The sequence below is a fragment of the Helianthus annuus genome, chromosome 4 (assembly GCF_002127325.2).
Source record: "Helianthus annuus cultivar XRQ/B chromosome 4, HanXRQr2.0-SUNRISE, whole genome shotgun sequence".
In the NCBI taxonomy this organism is placed as follows: Eukaryota; Viridiplantae; Streptophyta; class Magnoliopsida; order Asterales; family Asteraceae; genus Helianthus; species Helianthus annuus.
The window spans coordinates 29,169,374-29,185,905 of NC_035436.2; the positions used below are offsets into that span (position 1 = coordinate 29,169,374).

General features: G+C 35.8%; 1 pseudogene; it reads left to right on the forward strand.

Moving 5' to 3' along the window:
* Positions 1-1,582: 1,582 nt before the first annotated feature.
* Positions 1,583-2,615, forward strand: LOC110933118 (annotated as a pseudogene).
* The last annotated feature ends 13,917 nt before the right edge of the window (positions 2,616-16,532 follow it).

A 16,532-nucleotide genomic window follows, 5' to 3' on the forward strand; every position in this document is an offset into this window, starting at 1 on the left:
TAAACTTCCAATTAACCGAAATCAAGCCGTTTGGAGCACTGTTTCGCGGTAACTTTTACATAAATCGACTCGTATCCTCATTCTAATCAAAATCCCTAAAACATCGGTTTGTAATTCGGAAAAAAAAAACTTAAATTCGTTAAGCTATTTTTAACGGCGGACTATTATCGGCCAAAAGTAGATCCGTTCGAATTATTATCAGCAAATAACTCTGAGTTGAGATTATTATAAGATAAATTAAAAAAGTTAAAATTATTTAAATTCAGTTTGCCTAAACTGTATATGATTTAACCCATATGTTTTTCATTAATTAATTTTGTCTTTCTTTTATAACTTGCATTCTGTAATGTAAAAAAACTAAATTTATATTTATGTTTACTTTTATTTTTTAAGAATATATATTCTTTTAAATGGAGTTGTATTTAAATTAATGTACGTTTTTTTGTATCATAAATTTTTCCACCCTTAACACTATAAATTATATACACCATTAATTCATTTATTTGTTATTTAATTTAATTTTTTCTGATAATTTATGTTCGTTAACTTTTTAAAAAAAATAGACAGTTGTATTACTTTTTTTAGCATTCTGATATAAATTTTACTGTAAACAAAGTTGTATTCAAATTAATGTAAGATTTCTTGTCGCTATAAACCAATTAATGTCGAAATCCTTTTGATTTATCATGACGTGTTTTCCGATATATATTTTTATGGTATTTGGTTTTGACTTTCAATTCAGTTGAGCCGCCAGTAGTCGCAATCCAGGCGAAAACTAAAGCGCCGCGTCACGCGATAGGCTTCTTCATCATCGTCGCGTAGCGTGACGAGACCAAAAACTGGGTTATTCTCGTTTTTCGTGCTGGTTTTCATCGTACGCGTTCGAACCGTTAGCAATGAAATGAAATATTATTTATTAAATACTTGTCATATTTAGTGTTATGAAGTCTCAATCAATCTATTTACGTTTGCTCCGATGATTCCGCCAAGGGATAACCCACAAGTTTATATTTATCGCTCTAAAAAACTTGTGAAAATTAACTCATATAACCAATTTGCTCAAGCAAATTATCATTTACATTAATTTTGGTACAAAACACATTGGACCATGTGTAATCGGAGTTAGGGGATGTGAAGAGGCTTCATAACGCCCTCAACACTATCTCTCTGGACGTTATACGAGCATGAAGAGAGATAGACGTTTCCAGTATAACGCCAAATGAAAAAAAAAGGGAAAAATGGAAAACGACTGAAAAGACATTAAGGGAATAAGAGAAGAAAATTGGAAAATAACGACTGAAAAGCCACTAAAAGGTATTAAACATTATACATTTTTTAAAAGGGCGTTATGATACTGATGTGATAGAAAAAACGCCTTAACAAACATCAACCATTACAAATTTTCTTTAACTTATCACACAACCAAATTTTCTACTAACCATGAAAATAATTATATTCTCCTGATTTTAAATAAGTTGTATATTCGAATTGCAAGTCGGTGAAATTGCTTGTGGAACAAGTGTTTAATAAAAAAAAAATAGTACTGTATTTTAACAGGGACATATCAAGTCGGACTGTCGGAGTCACTTTCCAAACCCTAGTTTTGACTTTTGATTATCTCTGCGTTTCCTCTTTCCGGCGATCTTAGCTTTTTGCGACGGTTTTCACAAAGGTTTCCAACAGTTTGATCTGCAAACAAGAACGAAAATATGGGTGAAAGAAAGGTTATCAACAAGTATTATCCACAGGATTTTGATCCATCGAAACTTCCAAGAAACCGGAAACCTAAACATCAACAAATCAACATCCGCATGATGCTTCCAATGACCAATTCGCTGCGTCACATGTTACAATTATATTTACAAGGGTACGAAATTTAATTCACGTAAGGAAGATGTCATTGGTGAGTGAGACATACCTAGGAATTCCCATAGTCAGATTTTACTTAAAGTGCACTAAGTGTGCGGCCGAGATAATAATCAAGACGGACCCAAGAAACGAAGGTTATGTTATCGAGGCTGGAGCCACAGCTGCGAGGAATGTTGAGCCTCGACAGGCTGAAGAAATACATGATCCAATGGAATTGTTGGAGAGGCGGGCTGCTGATGCGAATAGAGAGAGACATATCATTCATACACTTGATGAATTGAGGTCTATGAAGGCGAGGCGTGCAGATGTAAGTGTGGAATATTCTTGAAGCGTTTAAGGGATCAAACACGGTAAAGCAGGAAGATACGCTTGAAGGAGAGGATGAAGTTGTTATAAAATCTATTTTTCGAGGGTCGAAAGAATTTGTACGAAGAATTGATGATGACAAGCTCGATGACTATATAATGAAGAAGAGGAAGGTTTCTCTAGAATTTTGTGGTAAGCCAAGGGATTACTTGACGACAATTGTTGGCAAAGCGAAAAAAGAGAAGAGGCGGGTGGGCAAATTGTTCTCAAGTCTTCAACAGTAAAGTTTTCTGTTGTGAAGAAATTACCAAAAGCCTAATCAAATTTCCTTTACTTTTTTGGTTTTCTTTGTTTATACTTTAGATCAATGGTCTTGTGGGAACTTAAGTGATTGGTTTTGTTATGCTATGCAGATTAATAATTAGATGAACTGTTTTGTCCTCTTTAATACTAGACAGTTATAAATAAGTTTTGAAAACTAAAAAAATGATAAGTTTGAATACAGTTAAGTGATTTCACTAACCAGACAATGAATATCCCTAACTAGAACCATATAAAGTCGTGCAAAAATAGTAATCAGTCACTATAGGGCAGAAGTTTTTTTGTTTTCAACATAAATACCACATAACGTTGCATTTGCAGGGATTTGAAGCGCAACATTTTTTAGAGACGAGCATCATATAACTATTGGGCAGATGTTGAAACTCAAATGTGTGGAAATTAGAAAGTGTGAAGATTTAAATAACTGTATAACATTTAACTCTCATCATAATTTCACACCATCTTAGATAAATAGATATTTCCAAAGAAACTTAACTTGGGCAGAAAAAAGTCCTTAACCATTTAACAAAGTGGTTTTTACATATGCTGCTTTATATTTTATAATTTAACTGAAAAAGAACATTAATATTAATAAACAAATTAAAGACAAAAGCAAGACATAGTTCTTGAATTGGCTTCCTTGATGAGAAAGAAAAGGATGATCATCACCTTGAAGATAATTCAAGCAACAAGTTTCAAACTCCATGAACACCCACATCCTAAGCAAACCTGTAAGAATTCATCATTTTTCAAGCAAAGGTAACTTCATTTTCAGTTAATCTGTCAGAAAAATATCCATACATATAAACTTATTTTTATTTCACATGTTGCCAATAGAATTACTGTTCATCTAGTAGATATAGGAGGATCCAAAGGTCGATTACGACGTGCGGGGAATGATAAGGAGACCGAGAGTTGATGGACCTAATCCCATCCGCCAACGTCGAGCTCGCCAGAAGTGTTTATGAAAACTTCAAGCCTATTTATGAATGGATACAAGAAGATGATCATGACAGTCTTCTTGTTTATTTACCTGGTAATTGTTCTTGTTTTACTTGATCAATATTGTTACAAATCGTGTTTTTTTCACCAAAAATTACATTTTTTCGCAATTACTAAAAGTAATTATTTGGAAAATACATTGATTTAGTAATGATTTTCAAAGTAAAAATCCCAAACTAAATATGAAGTTTATATTTACTATAACTTATGAGATAATTTTTAACCATATATGTTAAACCCTTATGTGACTTGTGTGATTGAGAACTTTTTTTTAATCTATATTTGTGAAAAGTGACGAACCAGGAAAATTTTATTAATAGAAAGAATAGAAAACTGATGGTTATAGGCTGATAGCCCACCTAAGGACATTTTCCCATATATAGTACTAACCCCAAAAGCTAAAAAGGAAATCTAACATTGGGCCTAACAATTGGGCTTTAAAAGACCTATCCAATGTAATACGTGGTTGAGATTGAACCCACTATCTTGGTTATTCAAATTTTATAATGAGACTTGAATGTTCATCATTTATTAAGGACACCAATGCAACATCTTGATATCAAACTTTTCAGTCAGTAGGTTACCTCCATTTCTTTTTTGTAGGATTCTCGAAGGAGTTTATCAAGGTTACAATAGAAAATCCAAATATTCTTTACGTTCTTAGGCAACGTCTGATTCTAGGAAACAAGTGGCATTGGTTTCATGAAGATTTCAAAGTTCCTGAAACTTGCAAAGTGAACGTAATTCATGCCAAATTCGATGGCGGAATACTCACCATTACCATGCCTCACAAGATCATTAATCCACCCACCATCCAAAGAAACACAAGATACAAAATCAATAAAGCCTATTTCTTCAACTTTAGCTTCCACTATTCCATCACCACCACCATTAAATAACCCTACAAAACCTAGCAATGAAAGTAAAAATGGTCACATGTCATTAGATCAAGCCATAGGAAGGATTAAAGATAAAAGAAAGGTGATAGTAAAGATGGAAGTGGTAGCAACGACGGTGGTGGCGGTGGCGTTGGTGGCAGTTGGGATTTATATGTTTCCTACTATGTTGGAAATTCAAGTATAGGGAATTAAGTAAAAAGTTGTGAAATTTGCGAATGGTTGGCTTGAGAGGGCATGTTAAGAATATTAAACCTAAATTTATGTAGTTATGCTGAAAATGTCAAAAGTCGGTAACGAATCGGTATTGAAAATGTATCCGGTTAGGTAAATTTGGTACCGGTACTCGATATCATTTGCTTATCCCTAGTTATAATGGTTTTCTCATGTAGTTATTAGAACCATGGTTAGTTTTCTCATGTACTTGTTTGTAACATCTCTATAGAAGTTGACAAGTTGTGTATGTTTTTTAAATCAACTGAGAAAAAAAACAATAATTTCATATTTCACAAATGCTTCTCACTAGCCTTAACTATTCTAGGCTACTTTTCAATTCTCTTGTCAAATTTAATTTATTTAGTTGTCTCCGTCATTTACCTTGAATATTTCAATAAATCCTACATCTGTTTAAGTGACGCAAACGACGAAAATAGTAGTTTAATTTGGGTGTTTAAACCTACAATTAAAAAATCAAGTCGTTTGAAGTGTAGCATATTAATAGAGATTCACATGTATTGGTTGATAGAGCTATTCATGATAGTTTAAAAAACATAACAACGCAATAGAAGTTGACAAGTTGTGCATGTTTTTATACTATCATCAAAAGCTCTTTCAACCAATACATTATACATATGAATCTCTATTAATATGCTACACTCCAAACGACTTAATTTTTATTAATTGGAAGTTTAAACATCCGAATTAAAGCATCGTTTTCGTCGTTTGGATCACAATTTCATGGTAAGTTTTAAATCATTCGACTCGTATCCTTGTTCTGATCAAAAGCCATAAACGTCAGTTTGTAATTCGGAAAAAAAAAAACTTAGCTGCGTTAAGTTTTTTTAACTGAGGACCGGTGGAGGAAAAATAGTTGAAAGGTGAGACTGTCAGGGGGAGTAAAAAAGGTGGAACTAATAATAGCCAATGATGTCTAATAGAGATTACTAGAGGCCAATATCCCTCCAAGAGATAATAGACCATAACCAAAATGTTAATTTTGGTCAACATAACTTACATTCTAGGCGTGCTAAAAATAAATAATAAAACCAACAATTAAATAAAAGTCCAATCACTTTAAAGATATATTTTAATAGTAACTTTTATAGAGTTGCTGGCCCGTTTCATTACTCTTTTTTTTCAGATTCATGTGACTTCATATACCAGTCAACCATTTGAGTAATCGGTCTCTTATCATTAAATGCCTTAGAAGGTCGATTTTCCTATGGTTCTTTAGTTAACTTAAATGCATACTTGTAGGACTTGAAAATTTGTTTTAAAGTGTTGCTCTGTTTTAGTTACCTTTATTAAACCTTTTGACATAAAGGATTCCAACTATTTTGAATTGAAAATGAATCATAAACTATAACACACAGCTAATGCTAGACATAAATACAAGTTTATGTAACTGGACCATGTCTTAACCACTTAACAAATCAATATATATAGCAGATAGCAACTAACCTATGCCAAAAAATTAACACAATAACATCAAATAAAATGAGTTCAAAATGAATGTAAATAAGGTATCTGTCCGAAAGTGGGCAATATGTCATAATATAGGGGCTAAATGTGTAACATGGTGTTCTATATAAACACCTTCCTTATGTAGCCCTAAAACAAGTTTTTCTCAATACAATTTCTCAAATACAATTCAAGCCCCATTACAAAGTTTATTCTCTATACCAGTCAACATGGTATCAGAGCAGTGTTTCAGATTCGTAAAAACTTTGCTCATCATCTACAGTCTATCCCAGCCAATCCAAACACAAACCAAAAAACCCAACAATCAAATCAAGCTCTGATCAACATCGTCATCATCTGCAATCCGCTGAAACCAATATATATATATATATATATATATATATATATATATATATATATATATATATATATAGGGTAGCGTTCAAGAGTGAACCATAGTGTTTTTGTGAAAAAAAGGAACAAATCTTGTCCATTGATTTTGAAGATCTTGAGATTTATAATAATGGTAGTTTTTCTAATTATTTATGTTTAGAAAATAAATGAAAAGGGCATAAAGGTAAATTGTTAACTAATTCTCTTTCCAATTAAATATTTAATTACATTCTCTTTCTTTATTTCTCTCACCAATTAACAAATTTGTTAATTTTAAAATATACATAGTTACTGCAGCCAAACTATTTATACACATACGTATATCTATTTTTATACACATGCGTACATATGTAATTCGAGTAATACATATGTGTACTTTGAGTATTCAACACAAGTACGTATGTGTATAAACCATTTATTAGTTCTGTTTGTGTATGTTTTATACATTATTACGATTCAACAAAACTGTTTTATACACATACGTATATCCGTTTTACACACATACGTACACATGTAAATTAAAAAAAATACATATATGAACAACACTATGAATAGAATGTATTGAACATAAGATGAAAAAAATTAAGGAAAAGGCACATTATTACATATAATCTAAGATTTTTTATATACTCCATCATTAAACATGAAAGATTCAGATGTGATGTTCAAGTGAAGAGATTCAACATGAGAGTAACCACCTAACTTTTAAAACCCAAAATATCAAACGTGAGTTTAAGGAGAATTTTTAAACTCCTTACAAATCCTCTCAATTTAGATATATGACTATAATTTAAAAGAAAAAACATAATGACAAATCAAAAAGTAACCACAGATCTAAACCTCACAAAATTAAAAAGAAAAGTAAAAAAAAACATATATATTATCTATGCAAGCTTTACGTGGTTGTTGTTATCCTTACGAAGTTCTCTTCTGGGGCATTTCTTCAAAGAACGTCTAGATGATCACGAAAAAAAACAAAATGAAGAACTGAAGCAACTGAAGTAGGTTGATGTTCGTTCAGGCGGTTGAAGAAAATAAGAAACTGTCAATCTATATTTTTTTTCTTTGAATATTTTATTCGAATTTTGTTAAATAGGATCATAATTGAAATCACAACAAAATAGGAAATCAGTTACCATGTTAACTGATTTATTTTGATGAATCTTATTTAAATTGGTTTATAATTAAAGAAAATGAAATTTGTATGTGTAATGACAATCTTACCCTTAAAATCTTAAAACTAATCAAGGGTTAGGATTTGTTCATTTTGTTCACAAATAAGGGGGAGGTTCACAAATGAACCTAACCCTATATATATATATATAGGGAGCCGCTAGAATGAGAACCACCTCGAGTTGTAAGAACCGCGAGAACTACACCCCACGGAGCGCCGTTCGCCGCGATTTTTTTTTACAAGTAGATGTGTGCATTATAAACACGGCCGTAAAAAATCACGGCGAACGGCGCTCCGTGGGGTGTACTTTTTTACACCTCAAGTTTGGTGAAAAAAAAAGAAAAAAGAAAAAAAATTAAAAAACACCAAACTTGTGGTGTAAAAAACTACACCCCACGGAGCGCCGTTCGCCATGATTTTTTACGGCTGTGTTTATAATATACACATCTACTTGTAAAAAAAAAATCATGGCGAACGGCGCTCCGTGGGGTGTAGTTCTCGCGGTTCTTACAACTCGGGGTGGTTTTCATTCTAGCGGCTCCCTATATATATATATATACAGGAGTGACATCTTCAGATCGTTGCTGTGTATTTGACTGGTGACATCATCATCTTCAAATCATATATTATTCACTTCTCCATTATCAACACCACCGTCACTTACACCATCCACATTATTATTATTATTCACTTCTTACGTTAGGTCTCCATGGAGAAATGCGTTTTTAACATCAAACTGGTGGAGAGGCCACTCCTTATTGGCTGCCACGGAGAAGAGGACTCTGATGGTATCCATTTTTGCAACCAGAGAAAATGTCTCAGAGTAATCGATCTCATACTTCTGAGTGTACCCCTTGGCTACAAGCCTAGCTTTGTATCTTCCAATGGAACCATCTGATTTATATTTGATTGAATACACCCGCCGACATCCAACTGTTGTCTTTACTTTAGGGAGAATACACTTCTCCCACGTGTTGCTTTTCATAAGAGCATGCATCTCCGTTTCCCTTGCTTCTTTCCAGTTCTTCTTACCTTGAGCTTCCTTTACGGAACTAGGTATTTGTTCAGAGTATAGGGAGGTAACAAATGCTTTCGCACTGTTAGATAAGTTCCTGTTGACCATATTAGCTACAAGATACCTTGAATTTCTGGTTTCCCTCTCTTGGGAGTACCGTTTTGGAGGAACCCCTCTATTGGCTCTAGGAGGGAGAGAGTATCTTCCAGTTGTCTCTGCAGTACCTGGTTCAACATGTTCAACAACTGGTTCAACCTATTCAACATCTAGTTCAACCTGTTCAACATCTGGTTTAACATGTTCAGTGGGTTCTGTTGTTGTCGGTTCTATGTGTTCCTTGTTGTCTCATAGTTATAAGACGTAGGACATTCAGGGTTCTTAGTATTTCTTACCTCTGGTATCACGTTGGATGGACTCTCTTCAGTGGTACTGTGCTTCGCAGATTGTGTGGTTGTGTTTGAAGGACTAGAAGTATTGTGATGGTCTTCTGTTGTTACTTCTTCAGATGATGGAAGTTGAGTTAGCCAACTCAGAGTGTCTATACATTCATTCTCCCCCTGACCACTGAGTTGGGTGTTATAAAAGTACTTTGTTTCAAGAAATTCACAATTCATTGTGGTGAACATTTGACGAGTTTTTGGATTATACTTAGTTCCGTATAGGAAGCTCAAGGTAAGAAGAACTAGAAAGAAGCAATGGAAACGGAGATGCATGCTCTTATAAAAAACAACACGTGCGAGAAGTGTATTCTCCCTAAATGAAAGAAAACAGTTGGATGCCGATGGGTGTATTCAATCAAATATAATCCAGATGGTTCCATTGGAAGATACAAAACTAGGCTTGTAGCCAAGGGGTACACTCAGACGTATGGGATCAATTACTCTGAGACATTTTCTCCGGTTGCAAAAATGGACACCATCAGAGTCCTCTTCTCCATGGAAGCCAATAAGGAGTGGCCTCTCCACCAGTTTGATGTTATAAACGCATTTCTCCATGGAGACCTAATGGAAGAAGTCTACATGGAAGCACCTCCAGGTTTTTCAGGGGGTTTTAAAGAAGGGGAAGTTTTTCGGTTGCAAAAAGTCCCTATACGGGCTAAAACAGTCTCCTCGGGCATGGTTTGGAAAGTTCACTTTGACCATGAAAGAACATGGGTGTCACCAAAGTAACGTTGATCAAACTCTCTTCCTCAAGAGAAGAAATGGCCTTGTAACTTGCTTGATCATATATGTAGATGACATGATTATTACTGGAAATGATATAGAAGAAATAACACGGTTGAAAAAGAATCTCTTTTCAAAATTTGAAATGAAAGACCTTGGGAATCTCAAGTACTTCCTTGGGATAGAAATTCTCAGGTCTAAACGGGGGATTTTCATCTGCCAAAAAAAGTATGTCCTTGATCTCCTGGCGGAAACTAGGTTGATTGATTGTAAACCAGCAGATACTCCAATGATGGTGAACCACAACCTTCACATGGAGACTTAATGGAGAACTTGCAGACAAAGAAAGGTATCAACAGCTCATGGGCATGTTAATTTATCTCTCTCACACTCGCCCTGATATAACTTATGCTGTTAGAGTGGTGAATCAGTTCATGCATCGACCACAAGTTGCCAACATGGAAGCTGCTCAGAGAATTTTAAGATATCTCAAGGGAACCGCAGGCCATGGAGTATTGTTCAAAACACATTTAAGTGTTGAGCTCTACACTGACGCAGACTGGGGAGGGGATAAGGGAAATCGAAGGTCAACATCATGGTACTTCTCCTTGGTTGGTGGAAACCTCGTTACCTGGAGAAGTAAGCAACAGAAGGTGGTGGCTCTGTCAAGTGCCGAAGCGGAATTTAGAGGTATAGCTCGAGGGTTAAGCGAAGTTCTTTGGATCAGGAAGCTGCAAGAAGACATTGGCTTTTCCCAAAAGGCCCCCAGTAAAGTTATGTGTGACAATACAGCTGCAACACAAATCTCAGAAAACCCAATTCAACATGATTGAACAAAACACATGGAGGTAGATCGACATTTCATCAAAGAGAAAATGGAAGAAAGAATCATAGAACTCTTGTATATTTCGTCAAAAGATCAACTTTGCGGATATTCTCACAAAAGCCGTCAACGGAAACGCCTTGAGCAGCTGTTTGAGCAAGTTAAGTATTGGTGATCCCACTACTCAACTTGAGGGGGAGTGTCGAAAAGTGAGCAATATGTCATAGTATAGGGGCTAAATGTGTAACATGGTGTTCTATATAAACACCATCCTTATGTAACCCTAAAACAAGTTTTTCTCAATACAATTTCTCAAATACAATTCAAACCCCATTACAAAGTTTATTCTCTATACCGGTCAACATATCTGCATAGTTTCTAGTATTTAACAACAGTTCATTTATTGTATTTACACAGATTTCTTATATCAAACATCCAAATATCTTTTACTTTGCTACAACTCCAAACTCATATATAAAAAACAAATACATTTAGATACATATGCAAATACAAATACTTTCATATAATGATAACAAACTCTTACTTTGGATATAACTTTGGGGGCAAAAAGCCAGCACTATAAGCGAAAAGGCTATCGTTACTATATGGATGGCTGAAGTCTTGGCCCGCGCCTTCATAACATGCTGAAGATGATGGTTCACTGCCAGGGTTAAGACCAACAAATGTCATAATACTCTCCAGCTCTTTCACGATTTCACCCATTCCTGGTCTTTGAGTTCCCTTCTCATCAACACACCTCATTGATAAATTGACAAACTTCTCTAAACCTTTAAGTTGGCTGCTCAAACCAATGGTCGGGTCAAGGATTTCGTGTAGATTGTATAGTTCTATATTCTTGTCCATCATTTGTTTCACTTCCCTCACTATGTACCTTCCTTTCTCAATTAGGTTTCTTGCGGTTATTAGCTCCAACATTACAACTCCAAAGCTATAAACGTCACTTTTTTCTATTAGTTGTTGAGTCATGTAATACTCAGGGTCCATGTATCCCTACATCAATAAAGATTGTCACAAATCACTATGGTAGCAATTTAGTTGTTAACATGCATGTTGGATTATTATTAACTTTCATGAGCCAACTATGTACATCAGGCCCAAGTTGGTTAGACACCACTGGCGGATCTTGTCATGGGCTGGGGGGGTCCCTGACCCCCCTTGTTTTTTTTCGCTCCATAGTGTTAATTTTACCGAAAATTTCCTAACTTTTTTTTTTAAGTCTAAAATATTTGATTTTGAGAGTCCGCCCCCTAATTTTACTGAAAACGAAATTCAAAATCCGCCATTGCCCGACACCCCTTGGACCCCACACATGCGGAGCCTCATGCACCAGGCTCCTTTTTTTCATGAGTCAAATGTGTAAAAAGGAAAAAGTTAGAAAGAAAACAATCTAACAAGAGTTGCTAACCATGGTCCCTTTGACTTGAATGGTAACATGAGTCCTATTAGCATCACTTATTGGCTTGGATAGGCCAAAATCGGCAACTTTTGCAACTAATCTTTGATCTAGTAAGATATTATTGGTTTTAATATCTCTACGTACGATAGGGGGATCAGCAAGATCATGCAAATATTGCAACCCTCTAGCTACCCCGAGTGCTATTTTCAGCCTTCACATCCAATCCAACCGAATGCCCGATCGCTCTGCACATATAAAACTTCTTGAAAACCATATATAACAAGTACTCCAAATAGTTTATGAGCCTAGTGTGACAATAGTAGATGAATATATCATTGTATTGTATTTCTGTTTGGGTCAGTTGTGGGAGCAGAAGACTGTGTCACAAAAGAACTTGAGTGTTCACTTCCTAGTGACTGTTTTTTGTTAGTAGAAAAGGAATATAAAAGGCTATGGTGACATTAGTGACACAACTTGAGTGTCACAAAGTCATATTTTAGTACCTGAAAGACTATCCTTGTGGGTCCCGTTCGCGATAAACTCATAAACCAGCATTTGTTCACCCTGATCGAAACAGAAACCGATGAGCCCCACAACGTTCTTGTAACGAACTCGTGAAAGAAGCTCGATGTCGCAACCCCCGATCCCAAATCCCCAGGAACGGGCGGCCGCGAGCCAGTTTCGGTTGTATCACGTTATTGTCCAATTTGGCAGCGAAATTTTCATCAGGACCGTTGTTAGGAAATATTTTATCAGAGTAAAATACCACATTTCCATATCATTAAACACATGGGTAAAACCCAAGTTTTCAGTACACACAATTTCATAGGAATAAATCCTATTTTATTTAATAAAAACATCTATTTTATTCTTAGGTAACTTTATTGCCACTTTTCCAAGCCTTCAGTGCTGTCCAGCTGGCTTCTATTTGGCTTTCACATTTTGTTACCTGAAACGCGTTTTAAAAACATTTTGTCAGTGAGAAATACTGGTGAGTGAATCCCAGTTTAATCAAGTTTAATAAAAACCATAGTACAGTATTGAGGGCGCATCCGCAATTACATTTGTTTCCAAGTTATATCAATTACCACCAAACGGTACTGTCGTTCCGACTTATGGTCATGTTACTCCTTTACCAGGTGGTAAGAAATTTTGTATACAAAACCCCAAATTTACCGACTGTAATTGTGTTCTTACAAATACTCAATAACTGCTATTCGCATGGAAAGATATTTAAGGTTTTGTAAAACAATTCACAAAATAGGTTTACAAAAAGAGGATTAACTCACATTGCTGTCTTAGGGTTTTCAGTATGGATTTCCTGGGAATAATCTATAAATTACACAAATGCACGTGTGTTAGTATAATAACCCATTTAAACATTAGTAATACCCTCCCCGAGATGGCATTCCAACGACTACATCGGGCAGAACCACGACAGCCGTTACGGAACCCTGATCAATTGAGTATCTAATACGTCTCCAGGGGTTATAATACTTACATCGTAGAAGAACCTCGCTATTTAGGGGGTATAACACCCGAGTATAGCTTATACTATCAGAAATTGAGATTGAGAAAAGAAAATTGAATGAAACAGACTGAAGGCTCGATGCCTCCTTATATAGGGCTGAAATCTGACTTTTACGCGGCCCGCGTAAGAGTAGGCAAGGGCCTACGCGGCCCGCGTCAAACCCCGGTCAAAGCGTAGCTCGTCCGGATCACCAACTAGACTTGACACGATGATGACACATGTCATCACCGGGCTGCGCCACTATATTGATCTCACGCGGCACGCGTAAACTAATCAGGGGACTTACGCGGCCCGCCTGAACTTAATAAACTCAACAAAATCATGTCTAAACCTTGATACCGCCCGCGTAAGGTTTGGGGTAGGGTCCTACACGGCCCGCCTCAACTTAATATTTCTTGTTTTTATTTATTTTTAACGTTACATTGTATTTCGGGCTCGGTTTTCACATACGGGTATATTTTGGGACATATTGGGATATTTTAAAATATATTTAGAGTGTCGGAAAATAATCGAGGGTGTCGGTTTAATTGAGGATTGTTACATCCTCCCCACCTTGTTTTAGAGCTCGTCCTCGAGATCTACTGGAACAAGTGCGGATATTTCTTTTGCATTTCAGATTCAAGCTCCCATGTGTATTCAGGTCCTCTTTTGGAGTCCCACTTTACTTTGGCTAGAACTAATCTCTTATGCATGAGGTTCTTGACTTTTCTATCTTCAATTTGTAGAGGCCTCTCTACAAACTTGAGTTGTTCATTTACCTCTATATCATTAAGAGGCATTACGAGTGATTCATCAGCTAGGCATTTCTTGAGATTAGATACATGAAATACATCATGTATTCCTGCCATTTCCTCTAGCAGTTGTAGCTGATAAGCTACAGGTCCTATTTTTCTAACAATTTCAAAAGGTCTAACATACATGGGACTTAGCTTTCCTCTTTTGATGAATCTTACCACTCCTTTCCAAGGAGAGACTTTTAACAATACCTTATCACCTATCTGGAATTCTAATGGCTTACGTCTGTTATCAGCGTAACTCTTCTGTCGATCACGTGCTGTTTTCAGTCGTTCCTTGACTTGAATGATCTTATTAGTTGTTTCCTGCACTATCTCAGGTCCAAATAGTTGCTTTTCCCCAATTTCTGCCCAACAGACTGGGGTTCTGCACTTTCGTCCATAAAGTGCTTCGAAGGGTGCAACATTAATACTTGTGTGATAACTATTATTATAAGAAAATTCTATTAAAGGTAAGTGATCGTCCCGATTACCTCTGAAATCAATTACACAAGCTCTAAGCATGTCTTCCATTGTCTGAATTGTTCTTTCACTTTGTCCGTCCGTTTGAGGATGGTAAGCTGTGCTTAGATTCAACTTGGTTCCCATTGCTTTTTGGAAACTTGCCCAAAAATGAGAGGTAAAACGGCTATCCCTATTAGAAACAATTGATAAAGGTATTCCATGTAGTGAAACAATTTCATTTACATACAGTTTGGCCAATTGTTCCATACTAAAAGTTTCTTTCATTGGTAGGAAATGAGCTGACTTGGTTAGTCTGTCTACAATCACCCAGATTGTATCATTACCTTTTCTTGTTTTGGGTAATTTGGTAACAAAATCCATTGTTATTAATTCCCATTTCCAAACTGCCATTTCTAGCTGTTGTAACAAACCTGAGGGTTTCTGATGTTCAGGTTTGACTTGTGAACAGGTCAAACAGTTAGAAATGAAAGTTGCTATATCCTTTTTTCATTCCCATCCACCAGAAATTTTTCCTTAAATCCTGGTACAGCTTATCACTTCCTGGATGCATCGTATATTTAGACTTATGGGCTTCTTCTAATATATGGTGACGCAGGTTTCCAAATTTAGGTATCCACATTCTCTTTTTATGGAATCTCCAAATTCCATCTGTTCCTTGTTCTAATTCTTTAATCATACCTTTCAATTTTTCAGCATCATCCTTGATTACTGATTCTTGTTTTTCTCTTATTTGATCATTTAAATCTACTTGTAGATTTAATTTAAGAGAACGTACCCTTTTTGGCTTTTCATGATATTTTCGACTTAAAGCATCTGCCACTACATTTATGTTAGTGCACCTACGTCTGCTGACTACATCTTCCATCAAGTCTTGAAGCTGAACAGATTGGAATTGACACAGAATCCTAGTAATAGTGATTATTGTATAGAATCGCTTATATGTACATATCTAGGATCGCTCATGTGTCAAGAAATGTTCTGGATCGCTTATTAGGATAGTATATGGATCGCTTATATGGCATTGATCTAGGATCGCTTATGTGAACTGCCATATAAGCGGACCAGAAAGCTTATATATAGGGCATAGGAGCGATCCACAACATATAGTATGAGGTGTATTGTTCCGGTACTCTGCCGAAGTGCTGTCTGATCGTGTAAACTTGCATGAAATCAATACAACAGCAATATTAAAGTGAATACAGCGTGAATAGCACCGAATTATTAGTTTCCGCCTCTTAATTCGGACACGAACTACTCTGAGCGACTCAAACAGGTCGACAAACGATCCTACAAGTGGTATCAGAGCTCAGGAGGAGGAGTTCTTGCCATTTTAGCTGCTATTCTTCTGATTTTCTACACTTTCTTCACTTTTTCAAAATTTTTTCATGGTAAAACAAGCTCAAAATCACACAGTGCACTCGGAAACATGAATTAACAAATCCTTGAAATTTTCAGAACTAAAATCGAAGTAGAAACCAAGTTTTTAGGTGTTTTGTTAATTCAGGATCGCTCATTAGGTGACGTAAGCCTTTGAACCGCTCAAAATTGAATATTTGGACAGCTCATAGGATCAGTTCTAAGTGGGATCGCTCAAAATTTAGCTTGTGAACCGCTCGAACGAACAAAGTGTGAATCGCTCGAACGAACAGCTTGTGAACCGCTCAAACGAACCAAGTGTGAATC